The 16,622-nt window shown below is 47.9% G+C and overlaps 1 long non-coding RNA gene across 1 annotated transcript in view; it reads right to left on the bottom strand.

Annotated features, from left to right (window-relative positions):
* The window catches only part of LOC133099202 (uncharacterized), a 67,536-nt gene that overhangs the window by 7,124 nt on the left and 43,790 nt on the right, over positions 1–16,622 (bottom strand). Inside the window, exon 2 of the long non-coding RNA XR_009702299.1 lies at positions 12,220–12,291. This is a non-coding gene — a long non-coding RNA (uncharacterized LOC133099202). The remainder of the gene's footprint in view (positions 1–12,219; positions 12,292–16,622) is intronic.

Below are 16,622 nucleotides of genomic sequence, written 5' to 3'. Positions count from 1 at the left end.
ATGAATGGACTGAGGATCTGAACTCAGACCTAATTCCAAAGCGCACCCATCCTCTCTGCATGACCCCACAGTGACAGTGCCTCCAGGTCAGCCCACAATTAAGAACAGCAGCTATCACATCCCGAAGGCTCACTACCTGTCAGGCTACCGCACTAAAGCCCTCTACAAACACGCAAACCGCACTGCGGCTTTTATCCCATTTTTCAGACAAGGGAACTGAAGCTCAGAGAAGGGCCCAGGTAGTAAGTCAGAGTGCATCTGGGATTCAGACCCAGCTCTGTCTGCCTCCCAGCCAACCCAGCTGCCTCCAGGTAGCCGGGCCATCCCATGGAGTGACGGGACACAGGGTCAAGAGTCCATGGCGGGTTCCTGCCCGTCAGCTCTGGAGGCTGAGGACACGAGGAGGGAGGGTGTGTGGGCAGGAGCTTGTCTCACGTGGCAGTGGATAAAGCCTGTTCCTTACTTGCTCCGACTCCCAGAAGGTGTCCTGGGCTTAAAGACGCACTGCAGGTTGCTTGAACTCTCCTGGTGGGCCAGGCTGCTCAGAAAGAAGGCCCCCAGGATGTCCCAGGCTGTTGCAGGGGCGCCCGCTGAGAACAGCACGTCCAGGCAACAACGTTAAGTGGCTGCAGACTGTGTCGGCTGCACCCGCTCCTCCCCACACAGGCAATGCGAGGACAGACACCAGGCCCAGGTGGCGGCCCGCCTGGAGGGCCACTCCCAGGGATGGAGGCCAGAGACTGCCCGCCCATCCTCCACGCTGTCCACCTTTCCAAAGCCCTGCAGCTCTCCTGTCTCCAGAAAAGGCGGTGTAAGATGCTCACTGAGAAAATGGCTGTGTTTTTCTCCTACTGCAAACTCAGGAACGCAAACGAATAAACGACACGTAAGAAGGGTGTCTGTGGGGCAGATCTCCACCAACTCTTCTCTTGGCTGCGTCATTATCAACATGAAGCATCAGGAGGGCTGCACCACTCCATGCTCTACGCCGTGAGCCCAGAGAAGCTGCCCTGAGTTCAGGGAAACCTAAATTGTGCGCCGAGAACAGCAGCTCCGTGGCTCATGGCGTGTGCTCACTTCACTGTACGTCCCTGGGGTTTAGCCGTAATGGGCCGCGATCACCTCACTTCTGTCTGCCGCAGAGACGGGGACAGGGGGTGGGCAGGCTGCCAGGAGAACTGAGCGGGATGGGACTCCCGACACCCGCTAGGCACCAGCTGATCACACAAGCGCCTTCCCGGGAACACAGACGTGAGCAGTGACAGCACGCGGGCTCCAGCGCCCCGCTGCCGACCGGCCTCAGAGGTCGGGGAGCTCTCGACCGGCCGGCCCGTCGGGAGGATCAGAGCCACAGACGGAAGCTGACAGGCACAAACACGTGCACATACTTCTCTCACCGAGGGTGAAGGAAGAAGAAACTATGTAATTTGGCAGTGGCAGTGTCAGCTACTCCTAAATAAAAACCCGAGAACACAAAAGAACTTTGGGGTGGGTTGCTGAATAACAGAGACATAAAAAGCTAGGGTTCTCAATAAATTGGATAAGTGACAATCCTGCAAAGTGCCTTCCTGTGCAGTATTCATTTCCTCCTCATGGTAACTCTTCGTCTTACCTATTATTGTCCTTTTTCACAAGAAAAAGAGCACACGGCGCAATTAAGCTCACGTCTGGGTTTTAATCCCCATCCTGGCACTTCTGGGGTCTGTGGCCCTGGGCAAGGAACTTAACCTCTTAGACCTTCAATTACTCTGTCTGTAAAACAGGGATAAAACTACCTAGCATTTAAATATTTTTTGAGCATCAACTATATGTCGGGAGACATGCTGGGTAGTTTATAGGGAACGTGGGAGACAGGCAACCAACAAATGAACAGAATATGTGTCAGATGATGCTACGTGTTTTAGAGAAAATAAGAACAGAGGCTGCAAATTTAGAGAAATCAATCAAGGAAGGCTTCATGAGAAAGTGACACCGGACCAAAGACTCAAAGGAGGTGAGGAAGTGACCTGTGCAAGACGGGGGCCACCGGAGGGCTCTGCTTGTGCTAAGGAAAAGCACTGCTGGACGACTGCAGGGGGCAAGGGCTGAGGCCAGGAGCTCGGTAAGGACATGAGTGAATTATTCAGGAGGTACATGGTGGCTTGGTCCCAGGGAGGGGCAGATGTGGGGAAAAGTGGTCGGGTACGTTGAGGGGAGAGCCAACATGATTCACCAGCAGATTGGAACTGGAGTGTGAAAAGATAAAACAATGAAAGGCTCTATGGCCCAAGGAAGTGCAGGAATGGAGGCGCCACGTAGGGGTGTGGGGACAATGGGATGGGTCAAGTTTGAGACGTGATTAGCTGTCCCCAGTGGAGACACTGAGCAGGCAGCTGGATGCATGAGGCTATGCGTGGGGAGAGAGCTGAGCTGGAGACAGGAGCGTGGCAGCTGTTAGCAATGCAAGCCGCCAGGCTGGAGAGCGAGCGCAGACAGAGAAGGGCCAGTGCGCTCTGAGGTTTAGGACTTGCAGAGCTGAAGAGCAACCAGTAAGAGACTAAAAAGGTATGAAAGGAAGAAAACTGGAAGTGTAAGGTGTCTTGGAAGGCAAGTGCAGAAAGTGTTGCAGGAAGAAGGAGCCGCTCATCAGGCTTGGTCACGTGTCGGTCATCGGTGACCTGAGGGGAGAGTTTTGGTGGGGTGGCGAGGTGGGGAGGGGGCCCAGATCTGAGGGGGTCCCAGGGAGGCAGGGAGCAGGCTAGAGAATGGAGACCACGAGTCGGCAGCGCTTCTCAAGGCAGGACTCGGGGGCTGAGTGTCTGCACTGCAATCCCAGTCCTGCCATTTATCAGCCCTGTGACCTCGGGCAAGTTCCTTAATCTTTCCATGCCTCACATTTCTCACCTGGAAAATGGGGATAATAATCCCTTAAGGAATTGATATATGAGAATAATGCCTGGTCCGTAGTATTTACTATGTAAGTATCATCATCCATCATCAACATCATCATCATCATCACTATGCAAATAGGGTCAGAATCAGAAGGGGATATAAGGACAAGAGTTTTGTTCTACTTGTTTGTTTTTTAAGGCACTTATAGAATGTTTGTGTTACAGGGGAAAATGGATCAGGAGAAGGAAGGAAAAAGAAGTGCTGGCGAGCCACCCAGGGGAGCTGGAGCACCAGCTGGGCTGGCCCTGGATGGGCCCAATGTGACGGTGGGAGTCTGTGCAAGTTCTCACTGGGCTATTGTTGGTTCTCAGTGAAATGGGAAGAAGGTCATCAGCTTGGGAGGCAGGAAGAGGGAGGAGATGCTGGAGTCTGAAGAGAGAGAAGCTGTGAAACAGCAGTCAAGCGGGATGGATGCATTAGAGCACGACGGGTGACCACCAGCCTGCAGTCAGAGGCCTCAGATCTTAGAGCGAGGCGGTTGGGGGGTGGCACCAACGCGCAGGTGCAGGTACAGGGGATGGAGTCGGGGGATGTTAGACTTAACCAGGACAGGATTTTGTCAGGCCACTATGACACAGTGAGAAGAATACAAGGTGAGGGTTACATGAGATTGCAAAAGAAAAGCGCCTGGCCCAGGACCTGGCATCTGAAGCACTGCCACTGTTCAGGCTTAAGTGGCCTGTCCAAGGAGCCCCACTCCCTCCACGTGCGCCTCCCCGACCCCCAACACACACAGAGCTCAGGAGCGGAAAACTCTGCAGGAGCCTCAATTCTGCTCATTCCACTAAGCCACGTCCCTCCCTTTTCTGTTCAAGTTACTGTCACGTTTCCCAGGCCTCTCCTGCTGGTCTCAGAGAACAAAGTAGGCCACGTGAGGACAGACTAGTCCCCGCACGCTTCTTCCAAGAACCAGCGGTGAAGAGGCTCTCCCAGCCTTGAGGAAATACTGGCTTTCCGGCACCTGTCTTGCAATTCCACCAAGCTCTGCAGGTGCGGCTCAACCATCAGTTCCTCCCACTGAAGATGGGTGGGCAAAAAGCCTTTGATGAATCTCGTTATGTAACCCCTACAAGTTAGAGTCAAATTCACAGCGATCAGCAACTTCAAGCACAGTAATTTGTTTTAACTAGTTGACCTGAAGCAAACTCAACCATGGAAAGGACAAAGGGGATGACTAAACAGAAACGAAGTTAAGTGAAATTCCCGTAAGAGGGTACAAAACAACGGCTTTCAAACGGTTAAGATGCACAGAAAGAAATACAATTAACAGCAGCGCACACAGCACAAACTAAAACCAAAGTTTTATGCCATGATATGTAAGCTTATTATGTGCAACACACTCGGAAATTTTCTACTTTGTTTCATTTCATCAGAAAAACATGTCAGTTTAATCCCATGGAAAGTGACTTGCATCTGAAAAACACTGGATGGAGAAGACCTCAAGGCAGGAAGGGCTGGTAAGTGTTTCAATCCCACTCCCAGGAGAAGTCACCGAAAACACCCTGACAGTCTTTCTACCTTGATGAATAATAGGTTCTTATGAGAATGAAAGGAAGTAATGAACGTGAAAAGTTACAAGCTCTTCTAGGTGTTGTCATTCCTTAAATGGCAATTCTTCATCCAAACCTGCAGGTTCTCTCGATTTCATCTGCTATTCAATTAGGTACTTTAAGACAGCAGGTACTAAAAGCAAGAGTCACTAATTTATCCCTTTGTTATTGACAGCTCAATTCTGTGGCAGCTCAAGACTAAGGCAAGGTTGGGGGGAAATTCATGAAGACATGCACACCAGCCAAATGTATGCACTGTTTTGGATTCTTTTTTAAGGCAGTGCTTCTCTAACTTTTCCATCTCAAGTATGGAGAGTGGACATTCATTCCTGGAGGCCAAGTCTGGGGCAAAGCCACTGCAAGAATAAAATTTTAATTGTGTCTTATTTTAAATGTCAAGCAATCATATATAACATTATCCCTTGCTGTTTACTCGTAACGGGCATGGCACTGTGATAAGAGCCTGCCGTGGCTCTCACTGCGTCCCAGGCTCCCATCTTAGAGGCGAGAAATGGGGTTTTGATAGGTTATGTAACTCACCCAGGACCACGAAGCAAATAAGTGGTGGGACAGATTCAAACGCACCCAGTCTGGTTCCAGAACCCTGCTTGTAACCAGTAAGCTATGTTGAATTCTCCTCCAACAACCAACCACTATTTGTTTTAATATTCTTTAAATGTTATTTCCCCCAAACCTTTGGGTAAACAGGACCCACACGCACCCCAGGGCTCTGCCTACACGCTGCGGAACACTTCGGGCATGCAGAGCCACGAGTCAGCCAGAACTCCTCTGCCTTCCTCACGCTCCTGTGGCCAGGAGCGGGCTCACAGCCCTTCTCTCCTAGACGCGGAGCACCGTCCTCATGTTCTCTTAGGCATGAACTTCATTAACAACCAACATATCACGAGCACCAGTTGTTTATGGCATCTTTAAAATGAAAAATTCATCCCTAAGCTAAATTACAGCAAGTTAATTACAGCGCCTGGCTGAAGGCAGACATACTGAGAGAGAGTGAGGGATTGACGGAAGCATCAAATGCAAACAGCAGTCGCAACTACATGTGCCCAAGACTGCACGCCTGGGCCTTCCTCAAATACAGAGACTGTGACTCACCCCACCCAGAGGGCCAGCTTCAGAAAGAGACAGGCAAGCTCTCACATCCATTCATTTATTCCACAGACACTTGCTGGGCACCTAAGTGTTGGGGACGAGCCAATCACACACAGAGTCACTCACTCGCCAATTCATTCCATCAAACACTTAGCGGGCACCTACCACATGCCAGGCACTGCTCAACTGCTGTGCATATACAGACGGATGAACTGACTGGTCCATCTCATCAGTTACTGATTCACCTCGATGCGCTAGGCACTGTCCGGGCAGTGGGGATGGAATAATGAACAACACAAAGTTCTGGCTCTGAAGGAACATACATTCCAGGAAAAGGAGGCAGACGAGAGACAAATAAATATGTAGTGTGTCAAGGAGTGAAGTGCCATGAAGAAAGACAAAGCAGCATAAGGTGACAGAGAGCGGGGGACATGCTGTAGTACAGACAGCATTACAAGGAGCTGCATGTCTGATTAGAGAGCAGAGGCCACAAAAAAAGGTGGGAGCAAGCCTCCAGCAGGACTAGGGCAGGAGGGCGCCTGAAACGAGTGTGCCTTTGCAGCACCGCGATGCAGGGTCACGGGGGCCTGCGGCTGACAGCCGGTGAGCGAGAGGATCACTCCAAAGAGGGCGCTACAGACCCACTGGCGAAGGCTCAAAGCCCACCATTTGTGCTTCACTGCAGGCCCTGACTGCTGCCAAAATCCAAATACTCTGCAAAAGGCAGGCGGTAAACTGGGCTGCTCTCCAACATTTCCCCAGTGGCATGCCAAGTGTTCTCTGGAGTCTCCGAAGGGTCAGCTTGGGGTCGGGGGAGGAGAAGGACCCCATCAGACAATGAACTCGGGCTGCTGAAGTGGGGTTTGCCACTAACGAAGTGATACATATTTGATCTTCAATTTGAAGGCCGTCTTGTTTGCTGAACCTTAAGCCGGTTTTACCAACCTGAACAGTGGATGAGGATGGTTTGGGCAAAGGGCACAGAACAAGAGGCTCTGGAGCGCTGAAGACGAAATCAGCCTTGCTGATTCTGCCTGTGGCCCATCTGTGGGCGCCACAGAGACCCCGCTGACCACGGTGAGGCTGCTTCCTCAGGCAGCCCTGGTCTCCTTCACCTCCGCCCTCACCAGGGGCTGATTGTTCTCCTCCTGCCCTGACTCTAGATCCCACCCACCCCCAATCTCCAAGTGAAATCAACGCTGCACCCATACCCAGAGCCCGTCTGTCCTCCCCGCCCTCACCGAGGCCTCACCGTCTCACCCCGCACGTCTTCCTGCTTCCAGCCTCCCCGTTCCTCAGTCTCCAGACAGAACAAGTTCACTTAAACCGAGGTCTCATCTTAGTCCTCCAACTAACAAGCCTTCGGTGGCCTCAGGGCCAACAACACACAGTGTGAACTTGGCCTGGCCTCCGAGGCCCCGTGTGCGGAGTGCAGCCCCATCCCCTACGTGGCATCAAGCAGCCGTTATTCCTGTCCCGCTGCTAGAGGTACAGAACAAGCCAACGCGCACTTATGCCCGGGTCTTCTCGTCTTGGCCTGCATTACACACTCTCTCTGCTGAGAAAACCTGTCTGATCCCCTTAGTCAAAATTAGGTGCCCTTTCACCTACTTCTACACCTTTAAAATAACCCTTCTTTCGTTCCACCTTTTCTTTTTAGCGTTCATCATTTCTGTCCACCTCCCCCACCAGGGGTTCAGTAAGTATTTGATGAATGATCTAAGCCTGTTCCGCTTGCTAATGTTGCCCAAGCCAGACGTCTGGGGGTTTTCCTCGATGTCTCCCCTACCCCCCCATTTCCTGTATCAAATTGTCCCCCAAGACCTACCAATCCCTCTTCCTAAACACCTCTCAACACATCTTCCTGCTCCATCCCCACTACCAGAAGGCCCTCGTCTGGTTCATGCAGATTTCTGCAACAGCCTAACCTGTGTTTCCCTGCCTTACCTTGCTGCTTTCTCAAGCCCTAAATAGTACAGACACTTCTAAATCCCTCTACACTGCCCATGGATGGGTATGGACCCGCCCCACACACTTTCCCCTTCCCAGCAAAACATATGCAGTGGTTAACTGTGAAGAATCACTGTAGAAGCAAATGCAGGAGAGGTGCATGTCTGCTTCAGGAAAGGGGTATGGATGACTCGTTTACATCTCACACATGTTTTAAAGTCCAGTTGTTGGAAACTTGTTAGCCAGAAAACATCCCTGGTGTAAATATGCACCACTTCACTCTTCAAGGTAAACAACCAACCAAATGGTGCTAAACTAATAATGAGAAAGCCAAGCTAACAGTGATTGATAATTAAACATCTAGATTCCTAGCAATTAAAAACTGTCACGAATTCAAGATGGTGGTGACAGTGCACTCTTAGAGTACTGTTTCCAAATTCTACGGGAAATCCAAGGGCCTGTGTAAGTCCACGCTCCATGGGAGCCTGGAACACACCACTGCGTGTGTGGCGAGGCAGCCAGACTCCTAGTGGAGGACGAGGCAGTCATCCAGAAACTCCAGCCTGCAGTACAGTCATCCCTCGGGATCCGCAGGGGGTGGGTTCCAGGACCCCGCCTCCCCCATGTACCCAAGTCCCTTATATAAAATGGCATAGTATTTGCATATAAGCTATGGCACATCCTCCCATATACTTTAAATCATCTCTAGATTACTTGTAATACCTAATACAATGTAAATGCTATGTGAATAGGCTGGTATGTGGCAAATTCAACTTCTGCTTTTTGGAACTTTCTGGCATTTTCTTTTCCAAATATTTTCGATCCATGGTTGGTTGAATCCCCCAGTGCAGAACCCGCATGGAGGATGGACTATAATTTAACATCAATCACATTTCATTTTTTTGTGTGTGTGGTTTTATCTAGATGAAATTTATTCAAGATAACCTTAATCTTGAGATTTATTCTTAAGATTATGTACAACTTCATGAATTATTGAAAGTTCATGAAAACAGAAAAGTTCAGCATTAGCAAACAATACATAGTATTGTGTATTAAATTCTCATTAAATTTAAGTAAGTTGCACTTTGCCATTTATTTTGTATTGGAAGTAGTTTTGGAGATGACCCACTGAACCATATTTAGGAGGTTGAGAACCCTGTGACTGACCTTGGTGGCCTTCCACCTTAGATGCAGGTGGGTTTTGCCTCTTCTGAGGGAGGAAGGCATCTTGTAAGTTAGAGACAGTGGCCATCGCATCATCTTCAATCCTTGAAATCACACCATTACCCTGGCTTTTTTTTTGTTTTTTGTTTTTTCCAGTAACTTTTAATGACATCCCTGTGATTACTGGTAGATAGCCTGCAGTCATGCCTTAAGCTTGGGAGTCTGTGGAATTTTGAGTCCCACACCCGTGGGAATTGATGAAAGGACTTGCATGTCTGAATCAGATCACTCCCATCCAGGAGGGAGCCTCAGAAGTAGAGACCCAGCCTACAGAATCCCTACTGTAAAATCAAACGTCCAGGATCTCCCCAGTGTAAAGTCCCCTGGGAGCATTTCACTGCATGGAACGTGACTTGGAAAATCAGTCACTGTGATCTGCCGAGGAAGTCAAAAGTGAAAGGGCAAAGCATCTCACAAGTTACTTCAACATGATGGCAACAATGCTGTGGGATCTCCAGCCAGGCCCAGGGCCCAGATCACACAGTCCCCTCTGTGGGCCATGCTGGGCACGTGGGATCCATCCCAGTGCGGGAGGAGGTCACTGACAGCTTTGAGCAAGGGAGTGAAATGATATGACAAGCATTGTTAAAGATCCCCTGGGTCCAACATGGTGAGCAGAATGGAGGGAAAGTGGAAGCAGGGCAACCGTTCAAAGGCCTTTGCAGTGACTCAGGCAAATGACGATGTCACTGGACTTGGGAGACGGATGTGGAAGGGCAGCAGAAGAATTCAAGATCTGCTTTAGAAGCATCACTAGGACTTGGTGACTGGGAGGAAGAGAAAGGTGAGAGATAACAGATGACTCCCCAGTTTCTGGCTTGAGAAAGTGAGTTAACAGCTGTGCACCTTAATGAAATGAGGGGGAAGGGAGGTCTGGAAAGGGGCTGTGATAGAAGGAGAGCAAGAGTTGAAATTGAGGTGCCCATGACCTATCCAAGTTCACTAACTGCTATCAAAGGTATAAAAGGAGCTACAAAGCACAGAGGAGTTGTGTGGAGTGATGGACGCCTGTTCTCACAGGTGACCCTTCCCGCCTTCCTCTTGGGGTGCTCGTGTGTCCACCACTGTGCCAGCTCAAGGTGGGGTGGTGCACCACACAGGGAGCTCATGGGGCCAAACTCGGCCAGGACATGTGCAAGCTGCTTCTAAGATGATCTTCAGTAGTAAAGCAGATACCAGCTTTGGGGCTAAGAAAACAGTCCTGTTAACAGTAAAATGGGATTTGCATCACACCACAATGGGAAGTAAAGTATGTAGCCTAATAATTTCTTCAATTACAAGCAACATAACAGGTTTGCTGATTTCTTGACACCGATGTTTCAGGTAGAAGGGTCTCAGCATCTAGCCCTGTGCCCTGACAGTTACACTGCTGGGTGTACCACCCTGTTCGGGGGATTCCAAGTAGAATCTCCCCCAGGAAAAATGTTAATCTAAGGCGGTACAGATGTAGAGGAAGGTCTCTCTCTCAAAAAAAGACCAGAGAAGACGGCCTATTTTAGGAAAACAATGACTCACTGAAATCACATCCTGCTCTTAAGTTAACATGCTTCCTTCTGGACCAGAACCTGGTTTCCTATCATGATGGGTCTATTTTCCAATCTATTTGACAATCTGCTTTCTAATTAAAAGTTGAGCCATTTTTTTAAAAATCACATTTAACTAAACAATTCTACATGGCAATAAAGCAGTGTGCTCTGCCACCTTGATTGATGGCACCATTTGCAATTATTTAAAGGAGAAGGCAAGGAAAGAAAATCATTAGATACAGCTAGATTAAGCTGCTCTAGCCCCTGTTAGTGTCTTCCTATGTATTCCTAGGGTAAGACAGCACAGCATTCATGTAAACTAATTAAATTTCCTGCATTTAAATAAGCCCCAACCAAAATAAAACTTATAAGACTGATTGGAAGGTCTCGGGAGGAAGAGACCTACTTTTTCAAGAAAGCGGCCTGGCTGGGGGTGGGGGAAACACCAGGGTCAGACGGCATCTCTCCACAGCAGGCCAAAGCTCCCCCCACTGAGAGGAACACTGGAGTGGGTGAGACAGAGCCCCTGGGTTCTGTGACAGCAGCGGCTGCTTCCAAGGGGAACGCGCAAGATGGTGCAGGGAGAGAAAAACCAGACGCCATTCGCATTGGCGACGTGGCCTCATGCAGGACGCCTAGCTGCTCTGAGCCTGTTTACTGAAACGGGAAGTTACTGTTTGCCCCTGCCTGTTTCCTAGAATTGGTGGGAGAAGAAACTCTGGTGCTGTGTGTAGAAGCACCCTCTAAAAGGAGAAGAACTCCTCAAATGGAAGAGACAACTGCTGGTTACTGTCAGGTAGGAAAGGCTGGGACAAGTCCTCTTAAGAGGATGGTGACCAACAAAACAGATAACATTACATGACATTCCTACATTAGTGAGGAATGTCTTCGGGATATTCAGCAGGTGCAGTAAAAGCAGGTGAGAAAAGGAATCTGCTGACTCAATGATTTAAAGCAAAAAAGGTTTGGAGCAGGGAGGTGGGTTCAGATGCAACTGCCTGTTGATTGAGGTAGCTCGGAAGATCATACGGATGGATGGATGGATGGATGGATGGATGGATGGATGGATGGGGGAGGGGGTCTGCCATCCAGCAGACAAGAGGGGCATGACCAAACCCCACCTCGAGTAATCCCATTCAACACCAACCACAGGGAGGCAGAGGCAGGGTGGGGAGCCATGCTCCCACCATCACTGGTTCCCTGACCCGCCTGTCACCTCCCTTCCCCTCCCGCTTCTGGATTACTGCTCTTAACAGGGACCCAAATTGCCCATGAAAAATAAAAACTAGATATAAAAGCTTTGCTTCATTTCACCAACCGCCAAAACACAAAGGACAACTAGAGAAGATTAACAATTTCTGATGAATGCTCAAAGAACAGAATCGATTTGAGAAGGATTTATAGTACAGGCCCTACAAGGGTGGAGTGGTGGAGGTACAAAGTGAATCCACATGGGAGCTGACCATCTAGAATGGAGGCCAATTCACTGTTAATTCAATAAACGTTTATGGAGCATCTACTATGTCCAAGGCACAATTCAGATATGTCTCGAGGAAGTAACTGGGGAAAACACGCAAACAGGCAACTATAATCAAGTGTGGAAGTGCTACGATGGGGTGGGGGTCACAGAGAAGGGGCGCCTACATTCCATACAGCCACAGGAGAACGGTCAGAGGAGGGGCACGAATGGTAATGTAAAGCCCGTTGGGATACGTGTCAGTAAGAAGGAGAGAGTATTGTGGGGTTCAAAAGCAGGCAGCACTTGATAAAGGCCTTGAGGGATGACTAGGAACTTGGCCAGACAGAGGAAGGTAAAATAATACATACAGAACTGGGTGTGTTTAAGGAACAACAGGGATGGTCAACCCTCCAAACATGGGTTTCCCTCTTAAGAGAATTTTAGTAGACACAAATTCACTTCTATTTACCTTTTCTTCAAGAACTGCTGTTTCAATAGTTTCAGCAAACTGATTTCCAGGAGAGGTGACTTTGGGTTATGCCTGTTGAGAAATCAGAAAAAGAGGTATAATAGGTTTGGTGGGACTACCCTCCACAGACCTCTTTTTTGTGACACCCCCGCCAAGTCCGTTCGCGTCAGTCACCCCCCTCCCCCGAGTGACTGGTGTGTTTCCAGCAGCCATACTGCCTCCCTCCCTTCCTTCTTTCCTCATTTGAGAATAAAAACATGCAAACTTAGGCAGGCAGCAGTGAGCCCTGATCCAGAGAATCACACACATACACACACACACACACACACACACACACACACACACACGCGAGATGAACAGGACTGCACAGCCCTTGAACTAGAGGAGCCTTCCTGCTCCAGCCTGCTCCCTGCATTCCTGAGATTCCTGCAGCAGACCCTCTGCTAACTACAGCTGGCTTGAGAGCATTTCTGTTCCTTGCAAACAAAAATTACTTATTTAAAAATAAGAGATCCAGGGTTGGGACTAAAAAAACAAACACAAGCAGAGGGTGAAGAAATAAAGGCTTCTGAAACAAAGCCTTGGGAAAGATAAAAGATGAGAGGGAGTGACCTGGGCCTCTGAACTACTGTCCCATAATACCTGAGAGGAAAGGAAGAGATGTGGGAAACCCAGAGAGTAAATCCAACAAATAATTCATAAAATCCCAGGAGTATTAAATATTAAGATGGAGACCCAGATACTGGGGAAAAGGGGCTCTTAATATGGGTACTATCCATAACAAAACAAAATAAGAATTTCAATGAAATACAAAGGTGGGAGACTCTGAAAGTGTCTATAGCAAGTAAGGAATAATTGAGTAACTATACGATGCCTATCATTACTAAAAAGAGAAATGTAATAACTCAAGGATAAATCTTGATTTACTGTGCTGTGCTTTTTTTTGTCTTAAACAATAAACATTTTATTTACTCATGGTTTGTGGGTCACCAATTAGTGCTGGGCTCAGCGGGGTGGTTTTTCTTCTGGCTTACTCATGTGGCTACAGTCATCTGGTGGCTCAATTGAGCCGGATGGTAGACCAGATGACTTAGCTCATATGCTAGTGACTGGTACTAGCTGTTTGTGCCGCCTTTAGAGTCTACTTTAGTAAATGTGAACATTTTTTTCCCCTGAGATCTTGAAAGATTTATGCCCTCTATCCCCTTGACCTATTTTTCCATTGGTTCTTGAGTTGGTCAACCATGAACTCACCTACTATAGGGCTTCAAGACTCTAACACCTTCTAGTCCCCTCTACTAGGGAGCATGGTTTTCGTGAAGTTCAAAGATGAGGGTGTGTGAAACAGAGGGCTGGGAGGCAGGGCTGGAGAGTAGAAGGTTCTTCAGGGGGTCTGAATGCCAGGTTAAGTTGGATGGACTTTATTCAAGCAGCATTAAGAGTCAAGATGACTGTAGTCTAATCCCATATTCTCTAAGAGATAATTACCCCTCCGAAAATGTAGAATGTTAAAATTGGGCTACAGAGAGAAAATATGACCCAAACCACAAAGACTAAAGCAGTCAGCTAGAAATTAAGTCGACAGCAAGCTGTGACTTTTACCCTTGACAGGGTGCTTTGCCTGCTTCTCTTGGCTCATTAGCTGCAGCAAAGGCTTCACAAGTATCTCCTGGCTTCTGGGCCTTCTAGGCAGCTCAGTGCTCCAGGGGCTCATTGGAGCATCAACTTTCACTCTGCAGGGTGCAGAACAGCCACAGGGACACCAGCGGGCCTGCAGGACAGGCTGAAGAGCAGCAATCCTGTCCGCTCACCCCAGACCTGGCCCCCGGGAGGCTGGTGCCACATCCTATCGGTCCATTCCAAGCAGCAGAGGCACCTGTGCTCTAAACTCAGCCCCACTTTCTCCTCTCCGGGCCTCAGTTTCCTTGTCCACAAAACCAGGGAGGGAGACAGGACCTGTGGCACTCAGAGGGTGGTCTGCAAACCAGTGCCATCCACCACCTCTTTGCTGTTGGCTCACAATAAGTACAGAAATTAAGAGCAGCTTTGAAGCTTTTACTGCTTATGACATTGCTACACAGCCAAGCACACGATCAGTGGAACTGTCTTGTTGAACAGAGCACAGACTGGTGTACAAGTTTCCTGCAGATGCCATAATAAATAACCACAAACTGGGTGGCATAACACAACAGAAATTTATTCTGTCACAGTTCTGGGGGCCAGAAGCCTGAAATCAAGGCATCGGCAGGGCCACACTCCCTCCAGAGACTCTAGGGAAGAAACTGCTCCCTGTCTTTTCCAGCTTCTGGTGTCTGCTGGCTTTCCTTGGCTTGGGGCCACACCACTCCTCCACTTCACTGCCTTCTCTGTGTGTGTGTGTGCGTGTGTGCATGTGTGTGTGTGTGTAAAATCTCTTTCTTCTTCTTTGTTATAAGGACACTTGTCATCGCATTTAGGGCCCACTAGAGAATCCAAGATGACTTCATCTCAAAAATCCTTATCTTGAGACATCCCTGGCAGTCCAGTGCTTAAGACTCCGAGCTTCCACTGCAGGGGGCACGGGTTCCATCCCTGGTCAGGGAACTAAGATCCCACATGCCGCATGGCAGTGCCAAAAAAAAAAGAAAGAACAACAAGATCTTTAAGCAATGCTAATTAAATCATGTCACTTCTTGGGTAGAAATCTTGGTGGACTCTCATTAGAATAAAACCTTAATTTCTTTTTTAAAAGAAAATCCTTATCTTAATTACATCTACAAAGACCGTTTTTCCAAATAAGGTCACATTACTTGGACCTTATTTGGAAAAGGTTACACAACTTTTTCTGAAAAGAAAAGCATAACAAATAGCAGTTGCCAAGGCAACATAATGATGTGGTTTAAGGGAGATCACCCTGGAGGGAGGGAGCAACAGGATATACTACATTTCCTAACACAGGTATACAAAATACATAAGCTGCTTCTCAATTTCTGCCTCCCAGGGCCCTGATATGAGTAGGGACACACATAAAAGAATAAATGAAGCCAATGTAAAATCTCCTCATTCTCAAGAGTTCTTTCTAATCAAATACTCAACAAAATACTAGCAAACCGAATCCAATAGCATATTAGAACCAAACTTAAATATACAACAATAATATAAGAAAACGTAAAGAGCAAAACCCATCTTTGGGGCCACCATACCGCCGACTACAACTGGTTTGGATACTGTGGAATTCATGTGTGACCAGTTATACCTGTTGTGCACTGTACACTCATATCAGTTCACTGCTGGAGAAAAAAACCACTGCCCTGCCTCTCACTCAGTTGAGACCCCAGCTCTTCCTCTGCAGCCCAGGAGCCCGGGTAAGACCAGATGGCAACGGACACCCCAGGTAAAGGAAAGGATACATGTACCCCAATGTTCACTGCAGCACTGTTTACAATAGCCAAGACATGGAAGCAACCTAAATGTCCATCAGCAGAGGAATGGATAAAGGAGATGTGGTACATATATACAATGGAATATTACTCAGCCATTAAAAAGAATGAAATAATGCCATTTGCAGCAATATGGATGGACCCAGAGATTATCATACTGAGTGAAGTAAGTCAGACAGAGAAAGAGAAATATCGTATGGTATCACTTATATGTGGAATCTAAAAAGAAATGATACAAATGAACTTATTTACAAAACAGAAACAGACTCACAGAATTAGAGAATGAACTTATGGTTACCAGGGGGGAACAGTGCGGGGAAGAGATAGTTAGGGAGTGTGGGATTGACATGTGCACACTGCTATATTTAAAATGGATAACCAACAAGGACTTACTGTAGAACACAGGGAACTCTGCTCAATATTATGTAACAACCTAAATGGGAAAAGAATTTGAAAAAGAAAAAAAATATATCCATTGAAGAAAACATACATTAACATGATATTAAATAAAGCAGACCATCAGAAGCTAAAAAAAAAAAAAAAAAAGTCCATACTCTTAAATCCTGTGATAGTCTGAATACAGTGATGGCCCCAAAGATAACAGGTCCTAACCCTAGAACCTGTATGTGCTACCTTCGATAGAAAAGGCATCTCTGCAGATGAAGAATCTTAAGAAGGAGAGATATCCTCGATCATTGGGTGGGTCCTAGATGCCATCACAAATGCTCTCAGAGAGAGACAGAGGGAGATCACACACACACACACACACACATCACAAATGCTCTCAGAGAGAGACAGAGGGAGATCTCACACACACACACACACACACGCACACACACACAAGAAAGGCATGTGAAAACAGAGGCAGGTATAGGTACAGAGAGATAGGGCCACAAGCCAAGGAATGCCAGCAGCCACCAGAAACTGAGAGGGTCAAGGAATGGATTCTCTCCTAGAGCTTCCACAGGGAGTACAATCCTTATA

This window comes from Eubalaena glacialis, chromosome 10, assembly GCF_028564815.1.
Source record: "Eubalaena glacialis isolate mEubGla1 chromosome 10, mEubGla1.1.hap2.+ XY, whole genome shotgun sequence".
Lineage (NCBI taxonomy): Eukaryota > Metazoa > Chordata > Mammalia > Artiodactyla > Balaenidae > Eubalaena > Eubalaena glacialis.
Note: the sequence above shows the minus strand (reverse complement) of the source record. Positions and strands in the feature narration are given on the sequence as shown.